This window comes from Sarcophilus harrisii, chromosome 6 (genome assembly GCF_902635505.1).
Source record: "Sarcophilus harrisii chromosome 6, mSarHar1.11, whole genome shotgun sequence".
NCBI lineage: Eukaryota > Metazoa > Chordata > Mammalia > Dasyuromorphia > Dasyuridae > Sarcophilus > Sarcophilus harrisii.
In genome coordinates this window covers 174,857,664-174,875,814 of record NC_045431.1, presented here as the reverse complement: position 1 = coordinate 174,875,814, position 18,151 = coordinate 174,857,664, and positions in this window count along the sequence as shown.

Here is an 18,151-nt window from a genome sequence, read left to right as displayed (position 1 = left end):
AGTCAAGTTGTTCCATTTAGATTACAATGGGTTTTAACAAAACCTGGTTTTCCAGAGCAATATTTCAAGAAATCAAAAATAATAACTACTTGAGAAATGGGCAAAGAAAGTTAATTGTCCCAGTCTTTTTTAAATCATAGAATAAATAAGTAGGAAGGAAAAAAAATTAGCTCTCAAACTCTATACCTCAGGCAGCATAAGCAACCAACCTTTGGACAGAATGCCCACAGGTAAAGATGGGATTCTCCACTTAGACAGAGAAGGAGAGGGAGGAAAAAGATAAGGAGAAGAAGGAGGAGGAGGAGGAAAAAGGGGAAAGGAAAATGTTAGAAAAGGGGGAAGAAGGAGAGGAGAAAAGAAAAGGGAAGGGGAAAGAAAAGGGAATAGAAAAAAGGAAAAGGGAATGGGTAAAGGGAAAGGAAAAAGAAGGTGAAGAGGAAGAAATAGCACCACTGCTCAACTGGAACATGCCTATTGAGTACCTCAGGGAACAACTACTGCTCCTCACAGATTATTGTTCATCCTTTGTTCTCAAAGATCTGGAGGAGACAGAAGTCAATAACTCCATTTCTTCTCATGAGATGGTGATCCTCCAAACATTCCCATTTGCTAGACTCCATCATCGTAAAATTCCCTGATGATAGAATATAAGCACTTTGAGGGCAGGGGATTGTTTCCTTCTTTGCACTTAGTCATAGATTATCATAGGATTTCAAGATTAAAGAGACTTTAAAAATTATCTAGCTTAATCAGCTCATTTTATAGGTGAAATAACCAGGACCTACGTTGGCTAAATGACTTGTCTAAGCTCATATAACTTGGAATTGGATTCCCAAGCCACATCCTCTGACTATAATTCCAACATCCTTTCCATCAAGCCATGCTGCATCTTCTCACTAAGTCCTAATCACAATCTGCCCATAAAACTCTATAAAATGAGAATTCATTGTGGAGAAGTGAATCTAAGTGGGCCCAACCTCTTGAGCCCTCTTTTTCCCCCTCCAAGGCACATCCTTCTCCCTAATTGATTCTCTGTCCTTTCCTTTCAGGAAGACAAGCCATTTCAGTTTTGCCCATTTCCTACACTTGGTTTCTAGACACAGGGTTTGAGAGGATGCCCATCAACTGGAGAATGACTAAATAAGTTATGGTATATGATTGTGATAGAATAAATATTGTTCTGTAAAAATGATATGCTGGTTGAAAAAATTCAGAAAAAGTTTAGAAAAAGACGGAAAGAAATAAAGAAATAATGAAAAGTGAAATGAGCAGAACCAAGAAAATGTTGAATACAGTAACAGCAATATTGTTCAAAGAATAATTGTGAACAACCACATCATTTTGAATACTAAATACTTAAATCAGCAAAGAAGGACCTATAAATAAAGATGCTATCTACTGCCAGAGAAAGAACTGAAAAACAGAAGTAATCATAGTATAATTTTATGGATTTTTATAAATCTTCATCATGGTGGTCTTCTCTACTGTGAGGTGAGGATAGAAGAAGGAAGACAGTTCAGAACTTGAAATGTGACAAAAAATAAATTGAATTAAATGTTTAAAAGAGAAATGACCTGCCAATGGGCTCCCACCCTGCTATAGAATGGCCAAAGCCCTGTAGGACTCAGTAAGAGGCACTGGGTGGCATCGCCTGGCAGGGTTAGGTCTTTGTCCTTGGGAGTCTGGAACTTTTCTGTTCTTTGTGGTCATGACTATGTTTTGTGTTTATGAAATTCATCCAGGAGGCTATTAAAGAACCACAACTTCTATGTTTCCTTTCTTCCTAAAATCAATCTTGAGCAAAGACATTCTCTGCTAAATAACAGTTTTACTTTGCACCATCTTCTAAACACTCTCAAATTACAATGCAAGAAAGATTCAAAATATTTAAATCTCTTCAGCTTGGTGAGAAGTGAGTTGAACAGAGGTGGTTAAAAAAACAAAAAGAAGACTGGGGAAAATAATTATGAACTCATTCATTCCTATCACCAGACTTTGCCCTTGTACCCCCGGTTACTTCCACTTCACTCAAATTATGTAATGACCTTTCTTAAACCCCAAATGGGCCATGTTACTCCCCTTTTGCTCAGATATCTTCAGTATAAGATTCTTATTAATCTAATATATAAGATCCTCCCAAATAAATGTACTATCTTGCCTAGAATTCCATGTCCTATATCATTTGGTACCATCCTATCCATCCAATCTCATTGTTTCATTGTAACTCAACTGAACTAGATTCAGTCTCTCAAACATCTACTGTGGTACACTGATCCCTGAACCCAGAATGCCTTTCCCCTTCCTCCCTGCCTGCTTAATTTCTGCCCATTTCTTTAAACCCAATTTCAGTTCTAAATTCTGCATGAAATATTGTTTTCTTCCATGCTTAATGAGAATGACCTTCTTCTCAGGCTTCACAGAGCCTGTGATATGTTCTTCATCGTGTCATGTTTGGTCTCTTTGCTCTTTGAAATGGTGCTTTGGTCCTTTGTAGGTTGGCAAGGGCATAGAAATTCAAACTGTATCAAAATATATTCTATACCTATTCAGGCTCTATTACAAGACTTTACCTAAAGTAGGAATACTAATGAAAGTTTGCAGAAAAAAAATCAGGAAGTAAAAGGAAAATGAGGAAGCAAGGGAAGACTGTTTCTGGACCTTTGGGAGACAGCTTAGGAGATGTTTGCTAAAGGAAGAGATCCAAATTCTGAATCACCCAGAATCATTGTCCTCATTAGACAATTCAAGGATTGATCCCTTTATATCAGGAGTACTTAACTTTTGTTTATGTCATGGAGCCCTTTCCCAGTCTGGTGAAACAAAAAGACCCTTTCTCAGAATAATGAAATGCACAGAATTAGAAAAGAAAACAATTATGTATATATATTAAAAGTGATATTCAACTGGGAAAATTTTTTGCTAGATCCAAGATGTTAGTCTGGCTCAATATTAGTAATTTCTATTCTTTCTAAAGCTCTTAAATAAAAGCTTCAATTTTTAATCAAGCAGAATAATACAATGTTACCTTCCACTGGATACTGGAAAATAGAATGTCAGAGCTATGAGGACCCTAGAACATAAGAATGCAGAGCTGGGAAAGGCCTTACAACAAAGAAGGACAGATCTGGTAGGAACTCAGACTATGGAATAAAGATTATTGAGAACTCATTTAATGGCAAACGGGAAATCCCTTAGATATCCTTGAATTCAATCTCTTTAGTTTACAGATGAGTAACTTTAGGTCAAGAGAGGGAGGAGACATCACATAACTTGCATAAGGTATCATAGCTAATAAGAGGAACAAGTCAAGACATTTCACAAACTGGGAAGACCTTTGTACACCCAGGATTTTAAAGAAACAATTATTAAAATATTATAGTTTGATAGAAGAAGTATCAATTTTATCATTGGAATATCTGACTCTGAATTCCAGCTCTGAATGGCTCTGAACACATCCCTTAATCTCTATGAGAAGCAATTTTTTCATTTATAAAACTAATACAAAAATACTTGCAGCAGGTTGAAAAATACATACATTGTATGTATATATATATATATATATATATATATATATATATATATATATGTAGATATGTATATATCATGTATGTGTATATGGATAGAGAGGTAGCCCAATGAATAGAACTGGTCCTAGAAGCAGAAAGATGTGAGTTCAAATCCAGTCTTAGATATTTCCAGTTATGTTACCCTGCACAAGTCATTTTACCCTGTTTAATCTGGAGAAAGAAATGGCAAGCAATTCTAGTATCTTTGTCAAGTAAACCCCAAATGGAGTAATTAAGAATTAGCACATTGAAATGACTGAACAACAAAAATATGTATACATGCATATATATATATATATATATATATATATATATATATATATATACACATCTCCAATCACATAACATGAATAAAGTGCTTTCCTTGGAAAGTACTTTATGCATGTTATTTCATTTTACTCTTGCTGAGACCTTATGAGATAGGTGCTATTATTATTCTCATTTTATAGATAAGAAAATTGAAGCTGACAGAGTCTTTAGCTACTCAATGGCTGAGGCAGAATTTGAATTGGTTGCAAGTTTAGCAACCAATTTTACCCCCAAGTCACCTCAAAATGCAATGAATAATGGAATAAAGGAAGATTTTTATGGAGGAAAGGGCATTTGAACTAGTTCTGAAAAGTGTGGTGGTATTTCTTTGTTATTTCTTCCTTAAATTGATTTTATTACAAATAAAATAATGTCATAGTTATCAAAATAAGGAATAAAACCTACCACAATTCTTGCAATTGCAAACATTTCCATCTTTATATATTTGACAGGACTCTAGGTCATATTAAATCTATTGGGACTCAAGGTGTTTAAACACAGGGTTAACACTGACAGTGTTTAACTTAGGAGAAAGAGAACTTCCTGAGGACATAGCTTCAATTTTTCCAGTATGAAGCTTTTTAATATCTTTTTTTTTTTTTTTTTTTTTTTTTTGCAAGGCAATTGAGGTTAAGTAGTTTGTGCAGGATCACATAGCTAGGAAGTGTTAAGTGTCTGAGGTCAGTTTTGAACTCAGGTCCTCCTGACTCCAGGGCTGGGTTCTGTGTACCTCACCATCCAGCTGCCCCTAGGATCAAGCTTTTTTTTTTTTTTTTTTTTTTTAGTATTGGGAGTAATGAATGTATTGGGAGCAATGGGTAGAAACAGCAAAAGGTCAATATGTTTGAGCTGTCCAAAAGGGGAATGGTCGGCCTGGGGAAGTGTAGTGAGACTTCTCTTCCTTTAAGGTTTTCCATCAGAGGCTGAAAGAACACTTGTCAAGTGAACTGCAGAGGGGAAATCTCAATAAATTGTGCATTACATGAACTAGCCTCCAATATTTTCTTCAACTCCAAGACTGGAATGGGGAGAGGTTGTGGAAAAACAATTCTTTTGGTTTTGTAAAAAAAAAAAAAAAAAAAAAAGGAGGGATGAAGGGAAAATAGATTTTTGTTCACTAAAAAAATTTAATTTTTTTTATTAAAAAAGAAAATCTAGTCACCCACCATGTTCTAGTGCAATAAACTTGTACAAAATGCTTTCTGTAGAAACACTGGGCTGCCACTGAGAGAAGTAAAAGCATCCAGATAAGCTATGGTTTAAACTCTCCAGGAGCTCACAGTTTGGCAGGGAACAAGACCAACACAGAGAACTATGAATAGCCACAAGGTAACATAGCATATCTCACAAATGGAAGGAGATATCTTGATTAGGACTCAATGATCTGGCCAGCTGCTGAAAGAGACTACAACGCACACCAAAAATTATTACAGGACAGATCGGTTATGTTTGTATTTATATATGTATATACACATACATGCATACATATAGAGGAAAAATGCATATACTGAGAGAGGTTATCTAAGGGTCCTTTACCCTTTGCCATTCAATGAGTTCTCAATAATCTCTGATAGTCTTCGTTCTGTACTCCAAGCCTGACGTTTATATTTAAGAAATTGAGAGAGACAGAGACAGAGACAGAGACTGACAGACAGAGAGAATCAGAGACAGATAAAGACAGAGACAGAGAGACAATGAGATAGGGAGAGAGACAGAGAGAGAGAGAGAATCAGAAAGAGAGAGAGAAAGAATTTAACAATTTTTTTTTAAGATAGCACCCTAGGTCATCAGTATTAAAGTCCACTTTTCTGAATTTACTTCACTGCAGGGATCAGGAGAAGATAGAAATGGACCTGGGGGAGAATGGATCCATAGAACAAGAGTGTTACATGGCCATAGAGATCTGGGAGCAAGTGGGAGGCAATAGAACAGAATAGAATGAGAGAAGTGTGAAAGAGGAAAAGGGAGAGAGGAAGCAAGGAAGGAAGGAAGGAAAGAAGGAAGAAAAGAAGGAAGAAAAAGAAAAAGAAAGAACGAAGCCTTGAATACATCCAACCATTCTGGAGAGCAATTTGGAACAATGCTCAAAAAGTTATCAAACTGTGCATACCCTTTAACCCAGCAGTGTTACTACTAGGCTTATATCCCAAAAAGATCATAAAGAAGGGAAAGGGATCTGTATGTGCATGAATGTTTGTGGCAGCCCTCTTTGTAGTGGCCAGAAACTGGAAACTGAGTGGATGCCCATCAATTGGAGAATGGCTGAATAAATTGTGGTATATGAATATTATGGAATATTATTGTTCGGTAAGAAATGACCAACAAGATGATTTCAGAAAGGCCTGGAGAGACTTACACGAACTGATGCTGAGTGAAATGAGCAGGACTAGGAGATCATTATATACTTCAACAACAATACTATATGATGACCAATTCTGATGGACCTGGCCATCCTCAGCAATGAGATGAACCAAATCAGTTCCAATGGAGCAGTAATGAACTGAACCAGCTATGCCCAGCGAAAGAACTCTGGGAGATGACTATGAACCATTACATAGAATTCCCAATCCCTATATTTTTGCCCATCTGCATTTTTTATTTCCTTCACAGGCTAATTGTATACTATTTCAGAGTCCAATTCTTTTTGTACAGCAAAATAAAGGTTTGGTCATGTATACTTATTGTGTATCTAATTTATATTTTAATATATTTAACATCTACTGGTCATCCTGCCATCTGGGGGAGGGGGTGGGGGGAAAGAGGGGAAAAATTGGAACAAGAGGTTTGGCAATTGTTAATGCTGTAAAGTTACCCATACATATAACCTGTAAATAAAAGGCTATTAAAATAAAAAAGAAAGAAAGAAGCCAAAAGAATGAGAGGAAGGAAAGAGATAAAGAAGAAACAAAAGAATATTTCAAACATTTCTCAAAATCTTTCTGGCAATTATAATAAAATGTTTCTCTACTCTAATTAATCTTCCACACAACTGATCAAATAATATTCCAAAAGAACAGATTTGACTATGACTCTCACTTGCTCAAAGAGAGACTAGGGATCAAGAAATGGCAAAGCAACTCTGAGGGAGCCAGAAATCAGGGTATAGGATACAGAGAATGAAAAGAAACCAAAGGACATAGAGAGATTGACAAAAATTGAGGTCTAACAGAGTCCAAGTCTGAGCAGTGAGGGTAAAGGCCTGGGAAAACATCTTTAAAGATTGTTTTAGTTTGCTTAAAATGTGTTTTTGTTGTGTGTGTGTATGTTTTTTAAATAAATCCAGGGAAGCTTAAAGTTAAGGGGAGGGGAGGTGAAGAGATGTGGAGGTGGGAGCAAGCAGGGGAGGGAGCAAGGCAAGACAGAGGATAACCTGGTTCCCTCCAGACAATTTTGCATCCCCTGGCTTCCTCTTCAGCACTCCACCCCATCCCTCTTTCTCAAGTACTTCAGTACTTTATTCACCATGTTCCTCTCTTCCTCTACTTGTGCCTTTATATAAGAAGACTCCCATATCCATGTTGATGCTCTCATAGGCACTCTGATCTCTCAGTTCCTTGGCATCTCTAAATCCCATGGTCTTTTCATTCATTCTATCTCAGTCACATACTGAGACAGTTACCCCCTGCTGACTTTATCCATAAGCTTTTTACTCTTTCATCAAAAAAACCTGTTATTCCTTTATCTGATCATAACCTATTATTCCATCTCTTACTATGCCTTTCCCCTCCTAACTATACTTCTTCCTCACTCAACAGTTCACCCTGTAGTACTTTCTCCAGCCATTACTTTTGCTTTGGCTTCCTTTTCCTCACTTCTCAATCGTACCTCTATAATTAGCCATTTCAATTCTATAGTGTCCTCTGTTCTTGAATTCCTTGCCTTTTAGTCCCTCATGCAAAATTACTCCAACAGTCTTCTGTCTCTGCTCCTATTTATACACTCTTAAATCAAGATGGAAGGAATCACAAAACCTTCGTGATCTGGATACATGACAGATTTGGATTATCTGAATTTAATTGGGCCCTCACTACAGCAAGGCTGTCAGTCTTTTTATTCCTCCCAAATTCCCTATTTTTCTCCCCACAGAAGCTATTCCAAGTCCTCCCTTCTGTCTTTAAACTGCCCTCCTCCTCTTCTCAAATGAAGACCTTGGCTCTTACTTTACTGAGAGAGTTGACATCATCCACTCAGAGCTCTTTTTGCTTTTCTCTTCATTGACTATCTCCCACTCTCAACTCTTTATTCCCCCAGTCAATTAAGGTCAATTCCTATACACATATTCTTGATCCCATCCCCTACTATATTCTCTAAACAAGAATATTGTCACTTCCATACTCTATTTTTTAATATTCAACCTCTCTCTGTCTCCTGAGTCTTTCTCTTTCAAGCATCTAAGTATTCCCAATCCTTTCATTAGATTGTACCACTTCTTGAATTATGGTCTTTTCCTCATCCTTTGTTAAACCAAACTCTTAGAGAAAGTCTAAAAGTATATCTGGAATAAGATTTTAAAAAGATGTCTGATAGCCCTGCAAAGGATGGGGTTCCTAAGCTTCACCAGACTCAATGCCCAAGGGGTCTAGGACAAAATTGTGAAGATCTCCTGCTTTAAGGCTATGAGGCACAAAGCTGTGGTAAATGTCCTTTGGAAGAAATTTGTCTTGGTGAACTCCATATACCTATGAAAATGGGTTGGACTAACCAGTTCTAGTGGTTCAATAATGAAGAAAATCAGCTACACCCAGAGAGAGAACTATGGGAAATGAGTGTGGATCACAACATAGCATTTCAACTCCTTCTGTTATTGTCTGGTTACATTTTTGTTTTCCTTCACAGGTTTTTTTTCTTCCTTTCTAGATCCGATTTTTCTTGTGCAGCAAGCATAACTATATAACTATGTATACATATATTAAATTTAACATATATTTTTACATATTTAACATGTATTGGACTACCTGCCATCTAGGGGAGGGCGTGGGGGGAAGGAGAGAAAACAGGTTTGACAAGGGTCAATGTTGAAAAATTATCCATGCATATGTTTTGTAAATAAAAAGCTGTTTAAAAAAAACCCAAAAATGAGTTTGACTTAAAACTCCCAAACAAATAAAACCATTCAGTGGTGAATTTCTTTAGAAAGAAGGATCTGCCACTGCTTTGAAACATTCTTCATGTAGTCTGGTCTTCTTGTCTCTGCCCTTACTTAAAGGATCCTTCCCTATATACTTGTACCTTTCAAATAAGTTTCTGTTCTCTACTTCATGCTTCTGAATAATGGGTCAGTTCTATTTGGCTCCACTATCCCCAGTAAAAGAATAATATGTCTCATTCTTATAATATCATCTCTTGCTGAGTGTGAGTTGGCTTTAAGAATAACTATACACTGTTTGCATACTCTGTCCTCATCTTTCTTTGAAGTGAGATAATATTTGAAAAATGTCATCACAGTGCCTGACACAGTGTGGATCCATGTTTCTTTTCCTTTATGGTCTATTTTCTGCCTAGAAAAGGGCACTCCAGGTTGCTTCAAGAAAATTCTCTAAAAAGGAAGTGGGAAAGATCCCAAGTGAGAAGATATGTGGTCCTCACTGCACATATGAAGATGTTAACTGGAGAGCCAGGAACAATGCATGAAAGTTACACAGGCTTAGCCTCCTAAGGAAAAACAGAATTGTTCAAAAGTGACTGCCAAGTGGGAAAGTGAGTTTCCACCCACTGGAAAACATCAAATGCAGGCTGAAAGACTACTTGTCAGGGATGTACTATTGGGAATCTTTGAAGTTGACATTCTAACTCTGATTTGGAGAATTTCATCTTGATCTTCTCGGTATTCAGTGGAGGGGTGAGTGAAAATGATAGGAACATTTCAGCTTAATGTAAGGGCAATTCAAACTGTCCCAAAGTGCAGTGGGATGTGATAGGATGTGCTTCACATCATTGGAAGTCCTCCAGTGGTCTGCATGGCCACTTTCCAAGTGAGGAGATTCCTACTCCAAAAGAGGGTTAGGCTAATTACCCAAAGAGATATTTTCCACGTTGAGACTGTGGTACAATCTATTAAGATTTTTGGGGGTTTGGAGCTTGGATCTTCAATGTGTCCAGTTCCTTGTGAAACAGGAAATCATAAGTTTAAAAAAGGTGTTAGATGTAATTTTGCTCAGGAGTTTTTAACCTGTTTTATATCTTAAACTCTCAAAAGTTGGATGAAATCTATTTTCAGAGTAATGTTTGCAAATGCAAAATACTTATGGTTGCAAAAGAAAACATTTATAATAAAACAAAGTTGTCAAAATAAATTATTTTTAAAATTCATGGACTATGTGCATTGAAACATAGTATTTTCACCTTTATTGTTTTTTTTTTTTTCCTTTCTTGTGGTTTTCTCCCTTTTGGTCTGTTTTTTTTTTTTTCTTGTACAACATGACAAATATAGAAATACGTTTAAAAGAATTGCACATATTTAACCTATATTAGATTGTTTTCTGTTTTGGAGAGAGGGGAGTTAGAGGGAGGAAGAAAAATTTGAAACACAAAGTCTTACAAAAATGAATGTTGAAAATGCTCTTTACATGTATTTAACAAAATAAAATACTATCAAGAAAAAAGAAATTCATGGACTCCTGCTTAAGAACCTCTGATAATGACTGATTCCCTCATTATATATATGAGGAAATTGAGATCTCAAGGGTTGGAATAATTTGTCCAAAGTGAACAAAGAAGTCGATAACATTGGCAGAAACCGATCCCTGTTTCTCTCTTCTAAATCCAGAGCTCTTTCTCCTCTGCTGCAGTTGCCTTTTGGGTTCTCAAGTTTTGAGGAAGTATTATGGGCTCAACATTCAGAGCTTCTTAGAAAAGCTGGACAAAGTCCTTGTCACAGCTGTGGGGATTCTCTCAAATTGATGCCCCTTGATTTTTGGTGTCATTTATGTAACTTCTTTGGGAATGACATCAGATCAGGGGCTGGCTGTAAAGGAGGCTTATCCCTCAAAACTCCAAAAAGAAAGAAAGGGGAGAGATATGAAAACATGTGTCTGGGCTGGGTCATTTTGAGAAGAGAAGACCACACTGTCCTGGGGTTTGTGAAGGGCAAGAGGGAATCTGTAGGACAAACAGAGCAGTAAAGGGAAATGAATCTCCTAGTACAGTTGACAAGTTGAGCTAAGCCCTAAGGCTACATCTCAGAAGTACAGCTGGTTGTGTGAGAACTCTAAGTGATAGACTCCAGGAAAGTGGTGAGGAGGGCTGGAGGAAAGAAGGAGAGTAAAAATTACCTCTGTCCCCCTCCTACACATAAAGAGAGTCATCTTTTCCAGGCAGCCTGACAAGAAAGAAATGGATTTCAGAAGAATGATCAGTTGGATTTATGAGAACACAGTTCCACTTCCCTGGGAATTCTGAGACATACTGGTTTTTTTTCTTTGTTGATTTCCCAGAGACCAATAGCAAACAACAGAAAGGGAAACTGATGCTATAATATGGTTTGCTTCTCTGAAAACACCCAATATGCTTGCATATTTTCTTCAGTCACAATAGCAAGTATATTATCATTGTTATTCTTCTGATTACTAATAACATATAATTTACATTTCTATATCCTTGATCAGTGACATAGGTAGTATATTCATGTTGATTCCATTCTACACATGAGGAAACTGAGGTTTAGAAAATTGGAGTGATTTAGACTTACTATAAGGAATTTGAGTGGAGGTTTTGACATATTGGATGAAAATGTGGGCTCAAGCTTAGGAGGAAGTAGTTTCAAATCCCACTTCTGACACTTTCTGCAGCTTTTTCAGAATCTCACAAACAACTCTTTAAATCTTTAAGAAGAGCAACTGAACACCAGCATTGCTATAAGTTCCTCCTCCAGGGATCTCTACCCCAACAAAAGCTCAGGTTCAGTTCCTATGCCTCCTCCTGTCTTGGTACTACTATACCATCTTAGATTGTATTTGGGTACTCATCTATGGGGACATGACCACCCATGAGGAAGATCCAAACCCATCCAAGGTCTCCTGGTTTATACAACTTGCCCTTCCATAGGGGCTCTCCCAAATGAGGGCCTTTCTCTGGATCTTTTGATTTGGCCTAGATGTCAGTGGACATATGGATAAGTCATTGGATATTCCTTATTCTCTCTATAAGAAAATTCCTTTTCATTTACTGGCTATACAAATTATTTTGTGCTTCTTCTCCTGTATAAGTTTTGTTGGTAGTTCACTGAAGCTTACTTATATCCGCCATGTGCTTCTCCAACTCCCTTTGGGTGACCTGTGAATTTAATTTTGTTTAGATGTCAATCTATCTTTGTATTCATATACTATAATAAAAATGAATTAAAAAGAAATAAGTAGATAAATTTGTTTAGAAATATATCAGTTGGTTCATTAATTCAAAGACTGAAAAAAATGGCAGTAGTTCCCTGTGTATCACTATGTACTTTTCCAACTCCCTTTGGGTGACCCATGAATTTCATTTTGTTGTAGATGCCATTCTATCTTTAAATTTATAACTATAATAAAAATGGATTAAAAAGAAATAAGTAGATAGATTTGTTTAGAAATATATCAGTTGGTTCATTAATTCAAAGACTGAAAACATGGTAGTAGTTCCTTGTGTCCCTGTCTAAAAAGATTGAGAGTAGTGATCTTGAGCCTCTGAACCAGTGGCACAAGCAATCCTCCTGACATGGTAATAGGACAAGTAAAGACTATTTGACACTTGACCATGTACCCTGGATAGCATGAGTTCCAAGGTAAAGAACACATGTGACCAACAGTAAACTCTCAGTTGCTGGTTAGTGGAAATATTTTTCTTCCTTCCCAGAATCCTCTTAGATGAAATTCCCCTTTGATGTTCTCTCAGAGGCAAAATTTGAAGCTGCCCTTCACTAGTGTTTCTAGTTTTCCTTTAGTGTATATTTCAGTCCCCTTGCTGATGTCAGCCACTACTTCTTAGGGATACCACTACCAATAATGATAAGCTCATCACTAGCAGTGGTGATTAGAACATCATTACCAATGGCAATGGAAATACTAAATTTTTGAAATTTGTGAAGTTCCATAGATTTTCATGTCATTAGACATGGGATAAGCGTAACCTTCTGGTCTTATTCCTCTCCCCTGCTCTTTTCTTTGCTGTTACAGATGCAAGTATATACCTCTACCAATCACATCTGGGTTTGGATACCACTGAAACTTGACTTCATCACTAGGCTGTGTATTTCTAATGGACTTTCTGAGTTATACATCTGCCTACAAGTATGACTGATTCTTTCAATTAGTCACAAGTTATTTCCTGTATAGCATCATCTTCTTTTATCTGAGGATGAAAGAGCTTTATTCTTTTCAGATTTATTCTTACCTAGATTACACTTTTGATTGATTGATTGATTCCCACTCTCTAAGACTCATACGATTTTTTGTAAGTAGAGTAGATTTTCATCTTCATGTTTGTAAATATCTTTTAAATTGTATATGCTTACATATTATTCTCCAGACACAATGTAAAGCCCTCAAGTGTAGGGATACCCCTTAATTTTTGTCTTTGATTCTCCTACATCTAGCATGTTACCCAACACTTTTTTGGAGGGTTAGGCTGGGTGTGGAATGGTTTGGTCCTGTGATGTCATTGGTGAAAGGAATATCCAGATCAGGCCCTTTACCAATGCAGATCAGCAACTATTAGGTAATTAACTGTCTTAGAAAATTACCTAGAGAACTTCCCTTCCCTTCTACCTATACCTAGGGACACTTAGGTCCTTTCTTAGGAAGTCTAGAGCACGCAAATTGATGAAGTTGCTTCCAGGACTGAAAATATCCATTTCTCAGTATTGCTGTACAATGAATAAAGATGGAAACAGAAATAGAAGAATTAGCCAGGAAGCTGAGATCCAGTTAGGTAAAGCAGTGGATAAAGTGCTAGGCTTGGAGTCTACAAGACCCAAGTTCAAATGTGGCTTCTGACACTGGTTGTATGACCCTATTTGCCTCAATTACCACATCTGTAAAATGAGCTGGAGAGAGAAATGTCAAATCATTCTAGTATGTTTGAGAAGAAAACCCCAAATGGAGTCATAAAGAGTCTGAAATAAATGAAAAGACCAAACAACATAAGATTAAAACTTAAACTCATGTGGGCAAGTGTATTTTCTTTTGGCTTTGTACTCAAGTTGTAGTCACCATTGCTGCTGATTATAGGGAGATAAATTGCCATTTCAATACATGCTGATGATGCAGCAAAAAACAAGCCAGTGATCCACATGTTCTTTTCCATGTATGAAGCAGAGAGCTTAAGGACTCTCCTTTGAACTCCAAACTCTGCATAAAAGATAAGTCTTTCAAATTCCCTAAGCATCACAATTTTTTAAAAATCACAATTATTTATTTATTTGATTGTTGGTATTTTTTATTATTATAGCTTTTTATTTACAAATTTTTACAAATTTATTTACAAAATTTTATTTACAAATTTACTTTTCAACACTGACCCTTGCAAAACCTTCTCTTCCAAATTTTCCCCTCCTTCCTCCCACCCCATCACCTAGATGGCAGGTAGTGCAATACATGTTAAATATGTTAAAATACACAGCATATAACTTTCTAACCAGATAAGGGACTCTTGTTTATACATAAGCATCAGGTTTGTGTATAAACTCAGGTTTACAAATTCTGGAGTTTCAGAGTTGGGCACCAGATCTTCCAAAGAAAGATTTCCTGAAATAGCATCATTCTTACCCCCTTAATCTCAGGCATTTCCCTCAAGAGTATCAGATCTGAATTTATACCAATTAACTTTAAACTTAGGAAGATTGTCAGACAAGATTTTTCTCATATTCTCTGGGTCATTATGCACTCAACTCAAAGAAGAACTTTAGAAATAAACTATGAAATAAAGTTTCAATATGGCTTATATCTGGAATTTCCCTAAAAGGGATTAATAAATTCTGTTCTAGAAAAGTTACTTAATGTACAAAATAGATATGAGTTATAGGACAGCTATTTATTTCCACAACAAACCAAGTATTTTAAACATATAATAGAGAATATATTCTCTGTTTTGTCCAAAGAACAGACTCACAATAGCACATTAACAGATACTTAGATATAAAACAATAATCTATAATACCTATTTTACTCTCATGGGAAACAAAGACAATTTTGAATTGAATAGATATTTATTTTATATTCATTTTAAATCTGTACTATATGAGCAATTTAAAGTCTAGATCTTCTGGTCCATGAGTTAGCTATGGTTATTTAATTCTATCTGTTTCAGTTGATGGTCATTTACTTTTCCTAAAGGTTCCAAAAATTATTTAGAAATCAGGTCCTACATTAGCTAGCAATGACTCAGGAATTCATTGTTTCTTGAATTCATAAGACTTTTTGCCTAGACTAGATCCATTTCTCAAGATCACTGTTTGCTGCCATGATCTCAGGAGTAAATAGAAAAAAGAGAAAAGGCATCCATGCCCGGACATGAGGTCCAGTCTCAGGAACACCTAGACAAGAATATGTTCTAAGTACCTTTGTTCAAGTTGCTGGCACTGTTGTTACTGGGGATGGGGCAGAATCATTACCCTTCTCCCTCTACATCCATAGTCCATACACTAGAAGTCCAAAGGAGAGTCCAGCTCTGAATCTGTCCCAAGAGAAGCAAACCAAGAGAAAAGAGGTAGAACTTTTCTCCATGTCTCTTATTGTCTATTGGGCAAGGGAAGGATGAGATTGTTCCAATCAACCCATTAAGACTCTTTGAGATCAGTTCTCCCTGAGATCATTGCCTCTCCAAGCAAAGAGGCACATGGGAAGCAATTAAGAACTTGTGGTCATTTTATTAAAGTAATATGTCTCTTTTCATGGCACTAAAATGTATTCTGCATGGAATTTTCCCCACTATAGAAATCAGGAGATAGTTCACATGAACCTTAATCAGGAAACATGAGAAATATACTTTGAACTAGTTCTCATATTTTTCTGTCTATCACCTTAATTTTTGTATCCAATTTCACTTTGAAAATAGACAAGTTTATCTTTCTTCATTCCTGAGGTATGGCTTGCTTTCTTCTTGGTTATATACTGAGAAAGCAAAATTATCCAGAAAATTCAGGTTGAGAAGGAATTGGTTTATTCCATAATCCCCAAACCATTCTGGGGAGGGAGTAGCCCTTAACTTGAGGATGGTTCACTTTTGGATGATATTGTATGGTATTTTGTGTGACAGGAATTCACCAGAATGACAAATTGCTGCTCTGACAGCAATTCTAAATTTTCTTCCTTCCTAGAAGCTACTGGATCTGTTAATCCTAGATTTGTTTGCTCTCATGAGACCTATCTTGTGCCTTTTCTTTGAGGTAAAATAAAGTCTATTTTGTCCTTAATATTGCATTGTAAACTCCTATATGTAAACTGGGGACATAAACAGACATTTGGAGAAACCTAGCCATGAGCTCTATGTAGAGGATGATCTTGGATTAACTCCAAGGTAAGGGCAAAAAGCCAGAGAAAGAAACTAAGCATCATCCTCATAGGGGTTTTTGTGAGCTCAGAGTCTTTGGGGGGCAATACTTTTCTGAGTTCCACACTCTGAGGCAAATAAAAGCTAATGAGTCATGAGACAATGACTCAGATATGATTAAAGGTGACCATATATGGCTAAAGGTAATTCAGCAAAGTTTGTGGATTGAGGTTTTTGAAATCATGCCTGGGTTGAGTTAGACATCCAAGTAATAAATTATAAAACAATAACAATAATTACAATATATCATGATGCCAAAAGGCATACCTCCATCAAAATACTTTATGATCCAATGTTGGCTTAATTGACGATCAGAAGTCCAAAATGTCAACCCTCTGGTCCTATCCATTTCCCTATCCTGGATCAGTGATGCTTAAGCTCTCATTCCGGGACTTCCTGGACAACTTGCTTAGGCTTTGTCATGCCTCAAAGCAGAAATCCATGTTGTAGGATTCATTTCCCTTTCCTAACTCATTAGACTGAGAGATGGACCTAGCATTATTGCTAAGTCATTTGTGAAGGATTGAGGAAAATTGGAGACAAGTATTGAATAAGATGATAGGGTAGGGATTGACAGTGAAAGGATATCCCACATTTATGAAATCATGGATCCAGTGAAGTTCTTAGAAGATAATGACAGAAATAATAATAGTTTAAAAAAAAAGAAAATATTGACAAAGAAAATTCAGGTATAGGTAGAAGAAAGTCAAGTTGGAGAAAAAGGTGATTTTCTTAATTCATTCAATAGATATTTATTGCTCACCTATGGATAACAAAGCATGTATTAGAAGAACCGAGAAATCTAGTTTCATGTTCCATCTTTTCAAGGTTGTATGACCCCCAGATAAATCACTGGATTACTCAGTGCTCAAGGCAAATTTAAGACTGTAATTAAGATGTCAACTTGCATTGGTAGAAATTCTTCATGGAATATCTCCCTATGCCAATGGAATTATAGATTCAATCTGTATCCACCCCTTACTCCAATACAAGGTGCTATATGGATTAGAAATGAATGGTTTCTCCCTTAAGAAACTTACAAAATAATAATAGAATTAATTATTTATTATTTATTAGATTGTAAACTCAAGTGAAGGGAGTGTCTTTTCCTTTTTTTTGTATCCCTTAGCACAAAGTCTGGCATATGGTCGGAGCTTAATAAATGTTTGATTGATTGATAAGTTGAACAAACATATAACTTAAGCTACTGAAAAGAGAGAAAGGAAGCCAATGGGACCTTTCTGTTGGTTAAGAAAATCACCACTTTGGATTACAACAATAAGATTGTAAGATGCAATGATTTCAATGTACTTGTGGATTCCCTTAGTGACCCGACCCCCATCCATAAATGGAAGGACACAACTATGGGGGATAATGGATAATCCAGCCTTGGACTGATTTAATATTTACAAATAATATTAAACAAAAATGGTCAACTCTGCAGATTGCTATTCATTTAGTGGTACATTTCCATAGTTACATGGGACCTAACATGAGCAAGACTTTTAAGTATTTTAGCTGAGGGATCAGAGAGAAAAAGGTTTTTGTGAATGGGCACATCAGCAGATTTCTATCTGGAAGGAAACAGATTACATTGGCCACACCCAGGATTGTACAGCAGCCAGCTCATAACAGTTCCCTAGAGTTAATTGTCAAATTTTCAGTGTGAGCATGTATGTTCTGGAATTGGCAAAGGCTACAAATCAGGGCTTGATTTATTATCTTGTTGATTGTCTAGACTTAAGAAAGTGAGAAAA